The 19,750-nt window shown below is 40.2% G+C and overlaps 1 protein-coding gene and 2 non-coding genes across 6 annotated transcripts in view; all 3 read right to left on the bottom strand.

The window, feature by feature from the left end:
* Positions 1–19,750, bottom strand: part of CLCN5 (Cl-/H+ antiporter 5) — a 228,122-nt gene that overhangs the window by 80,487 nt on the left and 127,885 nt on the right. The gene's annotated exons all lie outside the window — the stretch shown is intronic.
* On the bottom strand, positions 18,370–18,429 carry MIR188 (microRNA mir-188). Its single transcript, NR_129381.1, has one exon. It is a non-coding gene; the product is annotated as a microRNA mir-188 (primary transcript).
* Positions 18,815–18,873, bottom strand: MIR532 (microRNA mir-532). The gene has a single exon (NR_129478.1). It is a non-coding gene; the product is annotated as a microRNA mir-532 (primary transcript).

Here is a 19,750-nt window from a genome sequence, read left to right as displayed (position 1 = left end):
GAAAAAAAAACTAAAAAAAAAAAAAAAACACACAGCAAGAGTCAGGTGGTGGGGAGGTGGGGAGTAAAGTAGCAGTGCCGGTTTAGTAATAAATTGACATATATTGGTTAAAATAAATTAGTATTTCCATCTCATCTAACCCATGTGGCAAAAACAAATGTATAAACCAATGAATGAAAAACACACATGACAATTCAAATGAAAATTTAAAACATGTCATATACTCCAATGCTACCAAACACAGAGAAGTAACAGATTTTTCTACTTTATCTTTTTAGAAAAATTTTTGCTGTAAGGTGCATTCGCTCGCTGGGGACACAGAGAGAGACAGAAAGTGAGAAATAATCCCCCAAGGGAGATGGCCACACCACAATCCCTTCTCCTTTGTTCTCCTCTTGGGATCTTGGGCATGCACGCACATGTGCCTAGAGTGAGTTTTAAGCCATTAGGTATGAGACTCGAAGCATAATTGACTACGTGGGAGTCCAGCGTCATAACCATTACGGCACCTGCCAGTCCCTGGATTTTTATATTTCTTATTTTTGCCCCACAAAAATATCTGTTGACCTACAAATGGCATTCTGGGTAAGTGATATATGCCAGATACTGTAAACATAGACAAGGAAGACTGCAGAAGAAGGAGGTAAAAGAGGTATTATACAATTTACCAAGATAATATTTATATCATATCATTTAAAGTAAGATATTAAGACAACCGTAAGTATAACAGTAAAAGTGATAAGAGCAGGCACACAAGAAAAATCACTCTTTGTCTACCCACTATCCTTTGAGCTACTGGAAGACTGGGTTACTTAAACTTGTGTTCCTAAGTGCCTGGCACAGACAGGGCTCAGAAACTAATCTAGCTTATGTTCCAATTCTAGTTTTAGTCACTTTATTTTAAGCAGAAATGAAATGCAGATCACAGATGTTAATTTCTGAGATGCCATAGAAGGTGCTTATTTCAGAGATTTGAACTAATCCTTAACTCAAGGCACTTTTCCTCCACCTGTCAGAATTTCATATATAAAGTCCCAGGAGGAAACAACAGTCTTGCTTCTCATGGTGTGGTTTTCATCTGGGAGTCATTATCACAGATGAGTAGGAGTTATGAGAAAACATGAGGATTCTGAACAGGCAATAGCAGAGCAATAGTTTTTAAACTTTCTGGTCTCAGGATCCTCTTTAGTGTTTAAAACTGAGGACCTTAAAGAACTTTTATTTATATGGATTATAACTACAGGTACTTACTGTATTTAAAATTAAAACAGAAATATTTTTGGTGTGTGTGTATATATAGATAGATTTACTAATTTAAATATATCACTCAACCCACTATATGTTAACATTAACATTTCTGAAAAAATAAACTGTATTTTTCAAAACAAAACTAAGAAAGAAACATTTTTGCAACTTTCTTTTTTTTAAAGAGGTTTTTGCTTTAGGGTGCATGTGCTTGCTGGAGAGACAGAGACAGTGAGAGGGAAAGTGAGAAATCATCCCCCCACACACAAAAAAAGGGATGGCCATGCTGCAACCTTTTCTCCTCCATTCTCCTCCAGGGATCTTAGACATGTATGCATGCACGCACATGCACCCTGTGTGATTTTCAAGCCACCGGGCCCAGGACCATGGTCAGCCATGTGGGAGTCCAGTGACTTAACTACTACACCATCTGTTGGCCCCACATTTTTCTTGTTTTGTTTTTTTTTTTTGGAGAGATTTTTGCTATAGGGCGCGTGCGCTCGCCAGAAAGACAGAGACAGACAGAGAGATAGAAAGCGCGAAATCACCCCCCAGGGGGGATGACCACACCGCAATCCCTTCTCTTCCATTCTCCTCTCGGGATCTTGGGCACACACTCACATGCACCCGGCGTGAGTTTTAAGCCACCGGGTCCGGGTCGCAAACCACAGTCGACTACATGCGAGTCCAGTGACATAGCTATTATGCTAACTGCTGGTCCTGGCCCTGCATTTTTGTAAATTTCCTTAATGTCTGGCTTAATAGAACATAGTTGAATTCTGTTTCACATATTCTATTAGCCAAAAGAGAAATGACATTGCCCATCACATAGCCTTTAGAAAACTCCACTGTATACTCATGAGAAAATGAGTTTAAAAGGCAAATAATGTGGGGCTGGCAGATGGTGTGGGTGGTTAAGGGTGCTGGACTCCCACATGGCCGACCAAGGTTTAAGTCCCAGACCTGGCAGCTTGTTTTCTCACATTCCCTCTCTTTTTCACTCTGCCTTTCTCTTGTCAAAGGAAAATACAACAAATAAATAGTTAAATAAAAATAATTCTTTAAAAAAGGAAAATAATGTCTTAACAATGATATAAAGACAGTTTTTGGTGTGCAGACTACCTGAAAGAGATCTCTGGAACTATAGACCACACTGGCAGAATTGTCCAAATAGAGAAAGCACTGAACAATGATAAATTATTAAGACAACATCCATGATTAATGAGGAGAAAGATGACAATAAGTTAGACGAGACCATGTTGCAGCCATGAAAGTGAAGCAAATGACAAATTAATCTTTTCAAAAAGAATAACCTTAGTATATAAATTTATTGTTTAAATCATTAAAATTGGATAGGCAACAGATATTGGTAGATAAGTTATTTAAGAGATGAAAAAATGGCTTTAAAAATACAGATAAATTGCACTGCTCCCATGGTCTAGTGGTTAAAAGAACCAGATCCCACATGACCAAATGCACAGTTTGAAGGTTTGAATCTCAGACCCAGAAGCTTGAAAAAAACAACAAGCACACGTGTCTTAAATCCCAAAAGAATAGAGAAAAAGAGGAGAAGGGATTGCAACATACCTACACCCTACAGGGGGTGCTTTCTCTCTCTCCCTTTCTGTTCCTCTCAGTTGAGTACATGTGCCCTCTGGCAAATTTAAAATACATACAGATAGGGACCAGCAGTTGGTGCAATGGCTATGTCGCTGGACTCCTATGTAGTCGACCACAGTTCAAGTCCCGGACCAGGTGGCTTAAACTCACAGTGGGCGCGTGCGTGTACATGCCCAAGATCCTAAGAGGAGAATGGAGGAGAAGGAATTGCGGCATGGCCATCCCCCCTGGGGAATGATTTCTTGATTTCTGTCTCTCCCTCTCTTTGTCTTTCTAGCGAGTGCACGTGCCCTATAGCAAATCCTCTAAAAAAAATACATACAGATAAATTAAAATTAAAGCAATAATACACTATCTCCCCCTGGCAGATCACTCTTTCTTTGGTTTTATCTCAAAGATTCATCAGATATGATAACAAATATCCTGTTATACAGGATTTTGAGACTGTAATAAATGGACTATCTAGAGAAGCATTCAGAGAATCAAAGACAATGGTCTATCAGGCTTAACAAAGACAGCATTAGAAATTTATAGATCACTTTTACTTTAGAGCATACATATAAAACTCCTAAATAAACTTTAACAAACTGAATATAGCATCACATTGAAAGATTTGCCTGCTATAGGTAAGGAGGATTTATTCCTCCTTACTGATATTACAAGGGAAACTATGAATACAAAATGATCATTTTAACAGATAAAATGTTTAAATCCATAATTATCTCAATGGATGTCAAGAATTATTTTTTTTAAATTTACCATATTCTGGGTTAAAATTTAAAAAATATTCCATGTGGAAGATTTCTTTCCTTGACTTGATATAAAATATTAAAATAAAATTAAAACCAAGAAGGAAACTATCAGTCCCTTAACATAGGAAGCACTCATACCTCCTATTGCCAATTATATTGGGTTGTCAGAAAAGCCATGACACATTTTTACATAGAAAAAATATTTATCATGGTACAAGAAAAATTTTAGAAGGAAAAATTGAGCAATGGATATAAGAAAGGAAGAAATATGATATTCCAGTTCAGATTGTGTGAATGCATACTGTTAAACTATTTTGGCCTAAAACGGCCTCTGTACTCCCACACTTGGATTTCTATGGATAAACCAAAATTGTACATGTTAGGATGTTTCTTGAGCTGGTTGCTAAGTTTTAGCCTATCACACTAGCCACACTTCAGTCAATCACAAAAGCCTATCTTTTGGGCTATTTGTGTAGCTTACCATCCACTTGCAACCAATCCAATTGTTTCATTACGTCATTCTTTCACTTTATTTTTATATGTAATTTTCCCTTTTCTGGAACTTAAATACCGAGTTGACCACAAGGTTAGCTGGGGTTGTTTGGAAGCCTGGAGACAACTGCTCAATTTAAATTGTGTTACGATTTGCTCAATTAAAACTCCATTAAGTTGGCTGGTTTATTTTACTTAACAATACTTAATACAACTCCAGAATAGCAATTACGGACAACAAAAGTTAATAAATAAGTTCAGAAGTTTTAAAGTAATTCTGCAAAAAAATTGCATTCCTACATATTATCATAGAAATAGAAAATAAAATTATAAAATAATTCATTTATCATAGACATAAAATTGACATATAACATTACAGTAATATTTATAAAATTCAAATAGGAAGTAAATAAGGAAGACATAAATCAACTACAGCAAGGTTTATACAAAAGTCAACCGGTTTCATATACACCAGCAATGAAAAATTTGAAATATGAAAGTAAAAACACAATGTTGTTTATACTAGAACTAAAGAAGTAAAATAATGATGTATAAAACTAACGAAATATGTACAAAATATGTATGAGAAAAACTACAAAATTCTGATGAAGGAAATCAAAGATGTAAATAAATGGAGAGTTATTTCATGCACATGGGAAAAGGAACTCAATACTGTCATAAAGTCAGTTTTTCCCCACTTGACTCAATGTAGTCCCAAATTCCAGAAAATTATTTTATAGATATAACAAATTGATTCTAAAGTTTATATGGATAGGCAAAAGACCCAGAATAGCCAAGATGATATTTTAAAAGAAGAACAAAGTTAGAGGACTGCCACTATCTGACTTTAACACTTACTATAAAGCACAGGCATCAAGACAGTATGATACCGGCAAAATAGTCCCATATATGGATGGAACAGAATAGAGAACCCAGAAATACAGCCACAAAATCAGACTTAGCCTCAGTAGTGCATGCTTATAGATGCTGTTATTTGGCAGGCTGAAGTCACAAGGTAGGATCAGGTTTGATTCCTCACCTAAACTGAAGGCTGGGTGCAGTGGCACCCACCTGCAGTCCTAGCTTCTCAGAAGACTGGGAGAGACGAATCATGACATGGTGAGACCCTGTCTTTAAAAAAACCATAGTGGGGGTGGGCGAGACAGGCAGAGAGACAACTGCTCTTTGACAAAGGAGCAAAGGCAATACAATTACATAAAAATAGTATTTTCAATAAATGATGCTACAAACAACTAGACATACACATGTAAAATTAATGTAGACATAGAACTTTAACTTTCACAAAATTTAACTTAGACTGGACCATATATATAAATATATCAATAAAACACAAAACATTTGGCATGGTGAATAAGATGGCTGGATCACACATGGCTGACAGTATAGTTCAAGTCCTGAACTTGGCAGCTTCAAAAATATGCTGGCACATGTGCATGTGCATCCAAAATCCCAAAGGAGAAAAAAATGGAAGAGAAGGGACTGCAATGTGACCATGTCCTAGGAGAGGTGTTTTCCTTCTCTTTTTCTTTCTCTGTCTTTCTCAGGTGAGCTCACATGCCCTCTGTCAATAAAAGAAAACAAACTATAAAATTTCAAAAAAAATAACAGAAAATCTAGGTGATCCTGGGTTCAGCAATAACTTTTTATACATAATGCTGAAAGCATGATCCATGAAAGGCAGTTATACTGGATTTCACCCTAATTAAAAACTTCTGCTCTGCAAAAGTCACTTTTAATACAATAAAAAAGCAAATCTCATACTGGAAGAAAAACTTGCCAAAGACATATCTGATAAAGGACTGGTATCCAAAATATGTAAGGAACTCTTACAACTCAACAATAAGAAAACAAGCAAACCAATTTATAAATAGACAAAAAATGGACCAAAGATAGGTATATGTTCTAATTGTTAAAAAGAAGATTCATCTTTCTGTACATGAGGAGAAATAAAGGGAAAACTCATTTCCTCACACATTGAGCAGACAGACATGATGATAATAAAGATCTTTGTTCTCACACAAGTTTACTAGGATAGTAATGCCATTACATCCCCGATACCAGAACACATTCAATAAACATTTATCAAAGAAATGAATGAATGAATAAATGAATGAATGGGAGAGAAGAGTAATCTAAGGACATGCTGTACTTGTCTTCGTTAGATAAGACTCATGCTCTTAAAATTTTTGTAATGGAGCAATGCATTGAAAAAGCAACCAGACTCAAGAAACAAGGATAGGAGGAGAAAATAAGATCATGGGGCACTTATAATCTAGGTGAGAGCAACAGAGATATGCAAAGATAAATAGGCTGATAGAGAAAGAGAGACAGTGACAGAGACATATATAGTATATCTCTGAGGACTGCAAGGTAATATAAAGATACAGTGTGTTCTCATTTCCACATAAGTGTTGTACATACACGATGAGCAATAAAAGGGGCTCTCCACTCTTTACCTCCTCTCCATAAGAACATTCTGTGATAGGTACTGAAAGGCAGCTCACAGGGTGAGACCCTTTGACTAGTGACTACAGGGAGCAGGATCCCACATGATCAACAATAGTTCAAATCCTGGCCCTGGAGGTTTAAAAAACGTACCAGGTGACTATGTGCACATGCCCCAAATCCTGATTGAATGGAGAAGGGATTACTACATGACCATATCCCATATGGGGATGCTTTCTCCCTCACCCTGTCTGTCTTTATGTCTCTCTCGCACATCCTCTGGCAATTAAAAAGAAAAAAAAAGAGCAGCTCACAGTCCTGCCTACAGGTCCTGAAAGACAAGGAACAGCTTATAAACCCAAACTCCTACACCTCCTGTAAGTGTAAAGCTTCTCTATAAATGCATGCATCTCACTGTCCTCAAAGAGGACAGGGTAGATAGAATATGAAGGGTCACTCGTTGGCCCACCTCCCCTATTATATGTTCCCATCCTCACTGTGGATCTCAATAAAGTTCATTCTCTTAAAGGTATCCAACAGAGAACACATCCAGTGATTTTACACATCCAGTGATTTTGCTTGTCTTCTTCATCACTGTATCCTGAAAACTCAGCAGAGTACCTGCCACACAGTAGAAATTCAAGACATATTCAGTAAGGCAAAAAGAGAGACATGCCACTTGACCCTTTTATAAGTAGGTACTACAGTCTGGATAACAGTCTGTCCTCCAAAAGTTCATGTTCTGGAAACTTGGTCTCCAGTGTAATGGGTTTGGGAGATGGTGAGACCTTTTAGAGGCAGAGTCTAATGGTAGGGCACCCTCCAATCAGCAGGGAGCCCAGGGAGAGCAAAGGAAGTAGAAAAATTCATTTCCTCTTCCTCTCTTTCTTTCTTGTCTATTTGGTATTTTGCCTGCATTTCTCTCTGCTTCTGTCAGCCACATTATGAATCTAGTCTGATGCCTGCCCCATGTCTTTGGACATTCTTGCTACCAGAATTGTAAGCCAAATAAACCTTTGTTCTTCATAAATCACCCAGTTTCAAGTATTTCTATTAGCAACACAATAACAGACTAATACAGCAGATAATACTGTAATAGCTCCCTATTATCAAGTCTTTGACTGAAGACAATACTTGAGAAAGCACTGACATCTAGGTTGGGAAGAAGTGAGTGAGGAAACAAATCAGAAGGCTCTTGTCCCTGCCCACCACCTTGCCCATCATCCAGAAAAAGCTCATGTTCTCACACCCTGGGCGTCTGAACATGTTGACATTATTTAATAAGGGCATTTATTCTAGCACATGGACAAACCCACCAAAGTGCATGAAATCCCAAACTAGTTTATTCTGTGCTTCCCAACATGCACTCATTACTCAAAAACCATTACAAGGGAAGGGTGCCATACAGGCTCTCTGTCCTCTTTGATGCAGTTGAGCTCACCCTCTTTGAATCCTTGCCCAGGTGCATTGCATTGAGACAGCACTACCACCCAGATAGCAAGGAATAGAGAGTGGAAGCAGGGCAGAAGACTCAGGCACCCACAGTATTTCACATGGAGGAGATTCTCTGTTAAATTGGTCCATGTGAGAGCAAGAACATTTTATATGTGTTGGGAAAGGAAGTCACTAATATGTCCCATTCTGTGACTTACCTCTATCTCAGCTCATAGGAGTATTAGGTGACAAGAAAATTCATTCTCCTACATGTTCTTTTACGCAGAGACCAAGCTCATCTCATGCACTACTATATGTACATTATGTGGGCCCAGAACACACTAAGTGCATAATCAATATTTGAGGAAGCGAGGGAGAGGGGACAGGAAGGAGGACATGGTGACTTACAGGTGCTCTGTCCTTCTACATGCAGTGTCCTTCTACATGCAGAAGAGGGCTCCTCTTAGAGTCCTAAAGTAGGTGCTGTATCAACTTAGCAGTCATACCTATGTTGCAAAGGTATAAGAGGGGGACAGAGCAGAAGGTACAGGATGTATACACCACATGCACAGGTACCTATGTCTGTGCGAGGGAATAAAGAGAAGCCTGAATTCTGGTACTCTGAGCCCACCCCAAGGAAGTTGTATGTCATGAGGAAGTTTATTTTCCATGCTTCTGCTAGATAACGGCAGCATCTCTGACCAGTTAGCCCATTGTTGCATCTCCCAAACAGCAGGAACTAAGTAAATTTGTTGAAAGTATGAATGAAGGGAACCAGCAATTAGCATAATGGCTATGTCGCTGGACTCCCACGTAGTCGACCGCGGTTCGTGTCCCGGACCCGGTGGCTTAAAACTCACGCCGGGCGCGTGTGCGTGCGTGCCCAAGATCCTAAGAGTAGAATGGAGGAGAAGGGATTGCGGTGTGACCATCCCCCCTGGGGGGTGATTTCTCGCTTTCTGTCTCTATGTCTCTGTCTGTCTGGCGAGCGCACGCGTCCTAAAGTAAAAATCTCTCCAAAAAAAAAAAAAAAGTATGGATGAATGGGCCAAAAGATACACACACAAATGACTGGAAAAAAAAAAAAAGAAGTGATGTACAGGCTCTGTCCTACACACAGATAAGGATCATGATCTCATATCCTTACACAAGTCTGCTACACTATTTTAAAAGCATTTGTGCCTAGGCTGCAAGGATAGCTGAGAGGGAGAAAAGGCTAAGGTCCAGACACCTGCATACTAGCCTTTGAGTCCTTGAACAGGGACAGTGACATAATACAGTACCAGCACCTAGGCTAAAATGATACTGAGCGATGCAGCGGGTCAGAAGACCCCTTTTATGGGTGTGTGTCTGTGTGTACATAACCAGTTGGGCCCCTTTTTCTGCACATAGTATATTTACAGTGCATTACACACTATAGGCAGATAAGTCAGCTTTTCCTGTAAACACATGTGAGCATGTGTGTGCATGTGTGTGTATATATGGTGTGTGGGTGTCTGAGCCTTTAGTCCTGCTCCCCTCTCGAATCCTAGTTCCTGGGTATATGGGCTGAGCAAGTACTCAAATGCTGAGCCTCTTTCACATAGAGCACAGAGCATAAACTGAGGTTTAGAAGACTATCCCATTACATTTATATGAGATCAGAAAGTGCATGTGTGTTCAGGGGCAGTGTACATCAAGTCCCAATCTGCGGCCCAACCACCCTTAGGACATGCAAGTATAATGAACAAGGAGTCCATTATCCCCTGTGGCCTGTACAGTTCATGAATGTATCTCATTCTCTTGTGGGCCAACTGCCCAGTACAGTACCTGCAATAATACTCAACAGACAGCTGTAAAAAGGATAGAAAGGTGACGTAGAGGTGCTCTGTCCCATGAGATGATGATGATGCTCCCCCTCGCAGAATCCTTGCCTAGGTGAATTGCATTCAGAAAGCACTCTCACCCAGGTAGCAAGGATTAGAGAGCGGGAGCCACAACAGAAGATTCCAGCACCCACAGGCCTTGTATAGCTCACTGTTCTTGCCCCGTGAACTTATTCAGGATCAAGCTAAAGTAAAGTTTCTCCTCTAAGTATCAATGTGAAAGTGGGAATGAAGTCTTATACTTGTGTGTAAGTTAAAGAAGGGCAGATATCAGGAGTCCTTTATGTGGTCTCATGGCTTTTGATACATGCATGGGTAATGGCTGGAGATAAAGTCCCTCCTCTTCCCTGAACTATAAGATCCAGGGGGCAAGGACCAAGTTTGTCTTACTTATTCTTCTGTATTCAATGCTCAGCCCAACAGATATTATTTATGAATGGAAAGAATGAAAGAGAGGCAGAGGGCAGGTAGGCAGGTAGGCAGGCATATGACAGGTGATGTGCAGATCTTCTGTCCTCTGTGCAGAGGAGGCTCGCCCTTTCAGAATTCTTGCCTGGGTGCATTGCATTCAGAAAGCACTCTCACCCAGGAACAAAGGATTAGAGAGGAGGAGCAGAGCAGAAGGCTCCAGCACTCACACTTTGTATGTGTGTCTCTGTGCCTATTCAACCCCCATGGTCTCACCATGTGCATCTAATAGGACTGATATGTATTCATCCCCAAGCACAAGGTTAAAAGGACATGATCTCTCAGGTTGAAAAAAAAAATCCTGAATATGTACTGTGAATGGCATCTTTTCAGATCATACTTGAGAGTCTAAATGCACTGGATGTATTTTTCTTTTGGGTGAGGAGGCAAGAAAACTGGGGCAATTTAAGCATGTAGGTACATATGCACACACATGTTGGAAAATAGTACAGTAAAAGATAATACTTTATTCCCTTCCATTCCTCTGCTTAACTATAAGCTTGCTGAGAGCAACAACTGGTTGTGTGAGTCTCACCACCCAATGTGCATTTTCCCATTACAGTATCAAACACATAGTAAGCTGTGAATAATGAGAAAGCTAAGCCAACTACAGCAGCGTATCAGTAATGTAATGCTCTATGATATTGAACCACATGGGAATGTCCAGGGTTCATATCCCAAGATTTCCCTGAACACAATGGGAGCATGTGCCCATGGTCTGGGCTCACTTAGGCTAGGGATAGATTGTAGTGTGAAGATCCTGGTAAGGGTGCTTGCTTGTCTACTCTCCTCGAAAGAAAAAAACAAATTTTGTGGGAGGAAAAAAAAGAAAGTTCATGCTCTAAGATGTAAGCCTGTTCAATGGAGATGATGAAGTTCATTCTCCCACAGGCACCCTCTATAGAGACCAAGGACCCTAACTATCTTATTCACCATTGTATCTCTCTCTTTTTCTTCCTATGTGTACACTATATGATTTAATATGAGATTATAATCAATCCACACAAATTATTCATTTATACACATTAATATATAAGCTGCCTAATTCAGGGAGACCAAAAATAGACTAGTTTTTGATACAACCTTTTCTTGTATCAAAAACTTCCTTTTCAAAATTAAGTGGTACCTGGTACCACTTAGTTTTAGTGACTCAAGGCATATTTTATCAAATAAAGCAACAAATGGTATCTTATTTTGAATTGTTGATAAAGTAACAACTTCCCCTAAGAAAAAAAATACTTTAAAAAAAATCTTGCATTGCAAGATTTCATTTTTGGCAAATGGCAGAAACCTTTCCCCCCCATTCATCATTGTATCTCTAAAACCTAGTGCAGGGTCTGGCACCTCATAGCAAAGTCAAATATTTCAAAGAAGGTGAGAAGATGGCAGAGGCAAGTTACAAGTACTCAGTCCTTCTACATGCAGACAAGGCTCAGCCTCTCTGAGTAGGTGTGTGGCACCGAAACAGCACTCACACCTAGGGTCCAAGGATTTGAGCAGGGGAGCAAACAAAAAGGCCCTTTGTGTGTGTGTGTGTGTGTGTGTGTGTGTGTGTGTTCCATGTGAGATGAGAGAAGAGTCATGCTTTTGTACATGTGTTTGTAGTGACAGTGGTAATGAGAAGTCCACTCTGGCCCACCCACTCTTGGGGCACACAGGTGGAATGGCTAATGAGAAATTCCTTTCCGCTCCCTCAACTCTTAAGTTCCATGAGAGCAGGGAGCAGGTGTGTCTTGTTATGACCATATGCTCACTGACAATTTAGTATCACATATAAAAGTGGCAATATTTGCAGAATGGATGGAAGGCAAAGCTATAAGAAGACAAAGCTCTCACTCTCAGAATCCTTGTCCAGGAGCATTGCACAGAGATAGCATTCTCACCCAGGTAGCAAGGATTAGATAGGGGACCAGGAAAAAAAAAAGAAAAAAGAAGTGGAGAGCAGAGCAGAAGGCTTTGCCAGGTTTAAGGTACTTACTTGTGCTGATACAAAAGGAATGAGTTTCACAGAAAGCTGTCTAGTTCAACACATATTTTATTTGTTCTCTCAGGTAACAACAAAAAAGGAATAAACGTAAAAGGACAAAGACTGGAAAGAGAAAGGAGTGTGAGAGAGAGAAAAAAAAAGTATAAATATGAGATAACGCCAAGACTCAATACCCCACAAATCCTTTGCGTGAGTACACAACAAAAAGGCAGTATAGTTTAACATGGTAGCACAGTTGGTCTCAAACTTTAACATGCATTAGAATCTCCTGTAGAGTGTGGTAACCTAGAGGTTACAAGAGATTCTGATTCAGTAGGCCTAGGGTAGGCCCAATAAATTGCATTTCTAGTAAGTTCTCAGGCAATCCTGAGGTTCCTGGTCCAGGACTTCACTGGGTGAATCAGTAGGAAAACCATGGACTTCAGTGTCCACAAACTCTGGTTCAAACCCACATTCCACCACATATCAGAGAATCAACCATGATTTTTACAAGGTCACATTATACTTCTGCAAAATGGAGACAATAGAGCCTACCTCTTAAACGACAGTCCCTGGGATACAGCTAACATTGTTTTTACTTCTGATTCTCTATTTTAATGTGTGTGTGTGTGTGTGTATACATACATACATATATATTATCTAAATATACATATCTGGACTGTAGAAAGCCAGTGGTAAATAGGACAGTCATGGTCCCCTGAGTACACTGCCTAGTGGACCCACACACACACACACACACACACACACACACACACACACATATATATATATATATATATATATATGTATGTTTGAATGTGTATTCTTAAGGGAGATAGTCATTCTTCTGTATGCAAGGGACATGTGACAGGTCTGGATATCTGTGAGTATGCATCCTTGCATAGGGTGGGGGGATGCACAGATTCATTCTCTTGAATTCTTTGCAAGTGAGTTGATGAGCCTCTCCTTCAATCTCTCTAGATCAACTAAGTTCACACACCTTCCTATAAGGGATATGAAGGAGAATATCAGAAGTTTCACTCTTGTACTGTGTGTGTAAGAGAGAGAAAGAGAGAATATGAATATAAAAGACTGAGTAGGAATACAGGCATTTGACCCTGTGAGCATGAAATGAAAGGCTCCTTTCTCTCCTGTCCCTGTATATTCATATGCCTGCATATGCTGGACACCAAGTACCTTGCATGCTTATTCTCCTGCCTACCTTTCTTGTTGCATATGTGCATGTACAAGTATCTGTGTGCCTGCAAATATGAAAGGGCACATTCACAAGCAAGTGCCTCTTCATTCAACATCTACTTAAGGGAAGAATATGAGACATCTCACTGCCCTTCTGGGGATGTATGAGAGAGCAATGTTAGGGCAAGAAGGTTCCATCCCTGCATGCCTCATCAGTCAAACTCGGCACACAGGTTCAAGTCCCTAGATGCCTGTCTTAGGGGATGAGGGTGCTTGGAGAGTGAGGACTAAAGAGTGATTCTTTCTCCAGCATTCCCAGCATGTGTGCACACCTGCAGAGTGAGTAAAACTGAGCTTCAGCCTCCTATATGTGTCCACTAGGCAGTGTACTCAGGGGACCATGACTGTCCTATTTACCACTGGCTTCCTACAGTCCAGATACTCTCTGGTGCATAGGAGGAAGTAAATTAGGAGGCAGCAGCAATGTGTAGATGCCCTGTCTCTCCATCTGCAGATAAGGCTAATAATACTGTTTTGTTTTGTTTTAAGAGATTTTTGCTATAGGGCACATATACTTGCCAGAGAAAGACAGCAACAGAAAGTGAGAAACCACCCCCTGGGAGGGATGGCTATGCTGCAATCCCTTCTCCTCCAGTCTCCTCTCCGGATTTTGGGCATGCATGCACAGTGCCTGGTGTGAGTTTTAAGCTGCCAGGTCTGGGTCTCGGACTATTGTCGACTATGTGGGAGCCCAGTAACGTAACCATTACACCATTTGCTGGTCCCAAGGCTCATCCTATTCTAAATCCTTGCCCAGGTAGACTACATATAGAAAGCATAGCACCAGGTACCAAGAATAAGAGAGAAGCAGCAAATGAAAAAGCTCAGGGGGTGGTAAGAATGAAAGAAAAAGCTCACTTTTCCCAGACCCTTGAATATGTGAAAGCAGGCTTAATGGGAATGAGGAATTTTATTTTCTGTCACAAGCTCACCCAGGACCTCTGATACTTTGTTCACTGTTGGATCCCCAAATCCAAGAGATATTCAAATAGTTCAATGAAAGGAATTAGGAGGGATAACAGGTAAATGCTCCCTTTTCTCTGCAGAAGATACCCACTCTGGGTCCTGACCCAGGTGCACTGCACTGGGATCTGAGTACTAAGGATTCCAGAGGCAGTATAGGCACATGTACCCAAGTCACACACAAGAGAAAAGAGAAGGTAAACCTGACTTTTTTGTTGTTGTTGTTAGTTTGCCAGAGGGTACGTGTACTTGGTGGTATGGCAAGGGTGAGAAAGCACTCCCTGCGGGGGATGGTCACACTGCAATCCCTTTTCCTCCATCTCCCTCCTTTCAGGATTTTGGGCACACACACACACATGTCCAGTGTTTTTAAAGCCACTGGGTCTGGGACTTGAACTGCACAGTTGGCCATGTATGATCCAGCCACCTTCACCACCACAACACTGGCTCCTCTTTCTCTCATACTTCATATGCAATATGTTAGAAAATCCAGTTGGCTCTAACTTTAAAATATATCCACATCAAATAAATAGATAGATAGATAGATAGATAGATAGATAGATAGATAGATAGATAGATAGAAAAGGGACCAGCAGTTTGTGTAACGGCTAAGGCACTGGACTCCTATGCCACGGTTCAAGTCCCAGACCTGGTGGCTTAAACCCACGCCGGGTGCATGTGCATGTGTGCCCAAGATTCCAAAAGGAGAATGGAGGAGAAGGGATTGCGGTGTGGCCATCCCCCTGGGGGGTGATTTCTCGTTTTCTGTCTGTCTCTCTCTTTCTAGCAAGTGCATGCGCCCTATAGCAAAAACCTCTCAAAAAAAAAAAAATATATATATATCCGCATCCAAACATTTTTCACCACCTTTACCACTACCACTCTGGTCCAGGCCTCTATCAACCTCTCACCTGAATGATTTCAATAGCCTCCTAATTGGTCTCCCTGTTTCTATGCTTGCTGCCTATATTTGCCACACAACAGTCAGAACCATATTTGTGTAATGAAGACATGTAAAATCCCTGCAATATTGCCTTTGAATTAAAAGTGTAAGAATGAATTCGTATTTTATCTAGAAACAAGACAAAGTGAAAACAAAACACTTTGTTGTTGTTGTTGTTACTGTTCTGGTATTAGAAGAAGCCTAAAAGCAATGACCAATTTAGAGGTAATGTGCATCCCTACAACCTAGAATATGACCTAAAGAAACCAAGACTTCTTGGACACATAGTAGATTCCAGTTCTGGAGAAGATGTCTGAGATGAGCTTGGAACAGTTTTTTTTCTGAAAGCAGAGAGGCTATCGGCCATGTTGAAAGAGCTTAGGAAGCAGTTTGAAAATGGTCCCCTAACTAAAGATGGAATATTTGAGCTTAACTGAGGATAAGAAATGCAGTGCTTTAAAAAAATCAAGTATATTTAAATTTATGAGTTTATCACAATAGTGTTTTTTTTTTTTTTTGAGAGAAATTTTTGCTATAGGGCACATGCACTCGCCAGAGAGACAGAGAGAAACAGAGAGATAGAAAGTGAGAAATCACACACAGAGGAGATGGCCATGCTACAATTCCTTCTCCTCCACTCTTCTCTTGGGTTTTGGACATATATGCACTCAGCATGAGTTTTAAGCTGCCAGGTCCAGGACTGGAACTGGAACCGTGGTTGACTACATGAGAGTTCAACGACATAACCATTATGCTATCTTCTGGTCCCTATCACAATAGTTTTTTACAAGCCCTCTTGGGAGTAAGTTAAAGAACCAACTTATTAATTTAAATACTGATAAAAAAAAGAAAAGCATTTAGCTTGTCTTTCCCATAAAAGCTGTACCACTGGGTTATCAATAGTGGACAAGAAGAAGTTTTTCTTATATATAAGTATTCCAGATACTAAATAGATATAGAATATCATTACTTTGCAACCCCTAATGAAATAGTGGCTCTTTGAATTGAGCATCAATGGCAATTAACATCACAGTGAGAAACAACAGCCATTTTGTGCCTCTTGATGGAAGTAGTCCCCAAAATGAAGCCCAAATCTGATCAGACTTCTAGATGCAACTATCAAATTACATGTAAATTACATCACAGGAATGTGATCAGAATGTTCCAGACTGGAAAATCGTATAGGACAAATGACTCACTTTCTCTCAATGAAAAAAGTATAAGGAAAGAAAAAATATAGATGGAGGGGTAAGTTATAATTTAAAGAGACTTAATATAATGTGTGGACCTTATTAGGATCCTAATTTATTTATTTTTCTTTTTTAAAAATTATTTTATTTTGGAACCAGCAGTTAGCGTAATGGCTATGTCACTGGACTCCCACGTAGTTGACTGCGGTTAGCGTCCCAGACCCGGTGGCTTAAAACTCACGCCGGGTGCATGTGCATGCGTGCCCAAGGTCCCGAGAGGAAAATGGAGGAGAAGGGACTGCGGCGTGACCATCCCCCACTGGGAGTGATTTCTCGCTTTCTCTCTCTATGTCTCTGTCTGTCTGGCAAGTGCACGCACCCTATAGCGAAAATCTCTCCAAAAAAAAAAATTATTTTATTTAACTTTATTTATTTATTTTGAACTTGACCAGAGAGGGACAGAGTGTGTGTGAGAAAAAGAGAAACTAAGCAAACAAGCCACCAGGTCTGGGACTCAAACCATGGTCAGCCATGTGGGAGTCCAGAGCCCTTAACCACCATGCCACCTGCCGGCCCCTGGATGCTAATTTCTGATATTCCTGAGACAACTTTAAAATTGAACAATGGAATATGTGATAATATTAAGAAATTATTGGTAATTATTTGTAAGCATAATAATGGCAAGATTGTTATTGTTCTAAAGAGTCCTTACCTACTGGGAATATACACAAATCATCAACCTTCTCTTTCCTCCATCATATCTTCCTACTTACCACCTCTCTGTTGCTGTCACAATGGCTCTTTGTTGTTCCTAGAACACAGTAGGCCTTTCCTGATTGCCCTATTTGATGCTGAAACTTTACCACCACCATCTCCACTGTGACTGTCCCTACTCACTACTTATCTCCTTTTATCCTGTTTTGTTATTTTCCAAAGCACTTATCACCAGCTGACACACTATATATTTTACGTACTCATTTTGTTCATTGCCTACCTCCCCCCCACTATGGCAGGGATTCTTGTCTCTTGATCACTGGTGCATCCCAATGTGTAGGGGAGTATCCAATACTCAATAATTATCTGATGAATAAATGAATAACTCACTGAATGAATCAGCTGCAAATTCTGGCTTGGGGAAGAGAATAGAGAAAGCACACACTATAAGGGATAGTCTAAAAGGATAGACCTTCACACATCCTCTTGTGCAAGTAGTAAATTTTATCCTTGTTCTCTTGTGCATGTGAGAAGACAAGGCACTGTGAGGGAATTCTACTTCCTGCATCTTAAATGTGTGTTAGCATATATGTTCACTTGCAACCATGTTCAGGGGCAGACACAATTTCCTTCAAACACTGTGTTAGAGAGAATTAGCTCAAAGGTTCCTTCTCCATCATGCCCCATGTACAGGGGCACATGGGGTACATGTACTCCTTCTTCTCCCCTTGGTGTTGGCAAGTCAGGATCAGGTCAAAAGACTCCTTTTCCCTCTAGACCATTTCTGTCCCTGAGTGTGTGGGCTTGTGCTCTATATAGGAGAGAGCCAAGAAAAGGCTCCTTCTCCTACAAGATCTGTGTATAACTGAAACGGGTGAAAGGATATAGGGTCCATCTTTCTACCACCTGGGTGTGTGTTCCTGTTTTTGTGAAGGTGTGTGTATGTATATGTGCACATGCACAAGAGAGCAAGGAAAGTTGAGGCTCACCATCCTGCAAACCTTGCATGTGGGAGGGGTTTTCAGAAAGCTCACCCTCCACCATGCAAGGGATGTGAGAGAGGGAGCAGGGAAGGACTCACTCTCTTGGCATGATGTGCAGGTTTTCACTAGAAAGCAAGGGACACCAACATGGGGGTTGCATGTGGGTACCAAGACAGTCACAAGAGGAAGGCTGGTGGGAAAATCTAGAGGGGCATGCACAAAGGTGGGGTGGCCATCTAGAAGGAGTGGGTGGTGGCAATGATAGAAATGCTATCTGCTGGTTCCTTTCACAATAGTTTTTTTAAAGTCCTCTTGGGAGTAAGTTAAAGAACCACCCACAGGTGTTTGGGCATATGAGAGAGACAGGGCATATGAGAGAGGGACTGCATACCTTCAGAGTGTATGTGTCTGCACTCATGCCTGTACATTAGAGAGAGAAGAAAAGGCTCACTCTCCTGCAAGCCTTGGGTGTGGGAGGGTAATTAAGATGCCAACGGTCCTACACTCAAGGCATGGAAGACAGAAAGCAAGTTGGGAGGTTCACTCTCCTATACACTGTGCGTGTGAGTGCATGTGTTGTCCCAGATGCCTTGGACAAGTATGTGAGTGACAGTGTCCCAAACATGCTGCAATGGGAAGGTATGTTTGTGTACATTTACATGTGTACCTTCAAGAGTATTCACTATCTACAACCTATTTATTTTGTTTACTTTCTTTTTTATCCATTATTTTTATCCTTAACACCAGTATGGCATTTATTATTTGTAGAACACTGTTCTAAGTAGTTTTCATCTATAATTCATTTATTCTCATAAAATATCTATGGGGTAATGATTATAATCCCTATTTTACAGATGAAACACTAGACCACACATATAGGGCAGGTAGAAAAAGAAAAAAAAAAACAACTCAGAATCTGCTATGTGGGCCATTATAAAGAAGATCAAATAAAGAAGGTTCAATCTCCTAACCACTGCATGTGCACCTGTGAGAGACAGACAGACAGAGGTGATAAGAACTTGAACTTATCAGCTAATGGATAAGTTTGATTAGGGTGGAAGTATGGAGAACGTGAGAAGTGACTGTGTGAGATGTAGTCAGATTTAGAAATGTTTTTTGAAAGTATAGCCAACAAGATTTGATAATGGTTTGAATTTGGAGAGTGAAGGAAAAAAATAATTGTCAAAGATGAATCCGAAGACTTTAGCTTATCAAATTCTTCTTGGGGGACCAGCAGGTGGCATGGTGGTTGAGGCCCTGGATTCCCACATGGTTAACCATGGTTCAAGTCCCAGACCTGGTGGCTTGCTTTCTCACTTTCCCTCTTTCTCTCTCTGGTGAATTAAAAATTAATAATAATAAATAAAATTACATACATATATATATATATAT

This window comes from Tupaia chinensis, unplaced genomic scaffold (assembly GCF_000334495.1).
Source record: "Tupaia chinensis unplaced genomic scaffold, TupChi_1.0 Scaffold141414_1, whole genome shotgun sequence".
Classification (NCBI taxonomy): Eukaryota; Metazoa; Chordata; class Mammalia; order Scandentia; family Tupaiidae; genus Tupaia; species Tupaia belangeri.
This window is presented reverse-complemented; position numbering and strand designations above follow the sequence as displayed.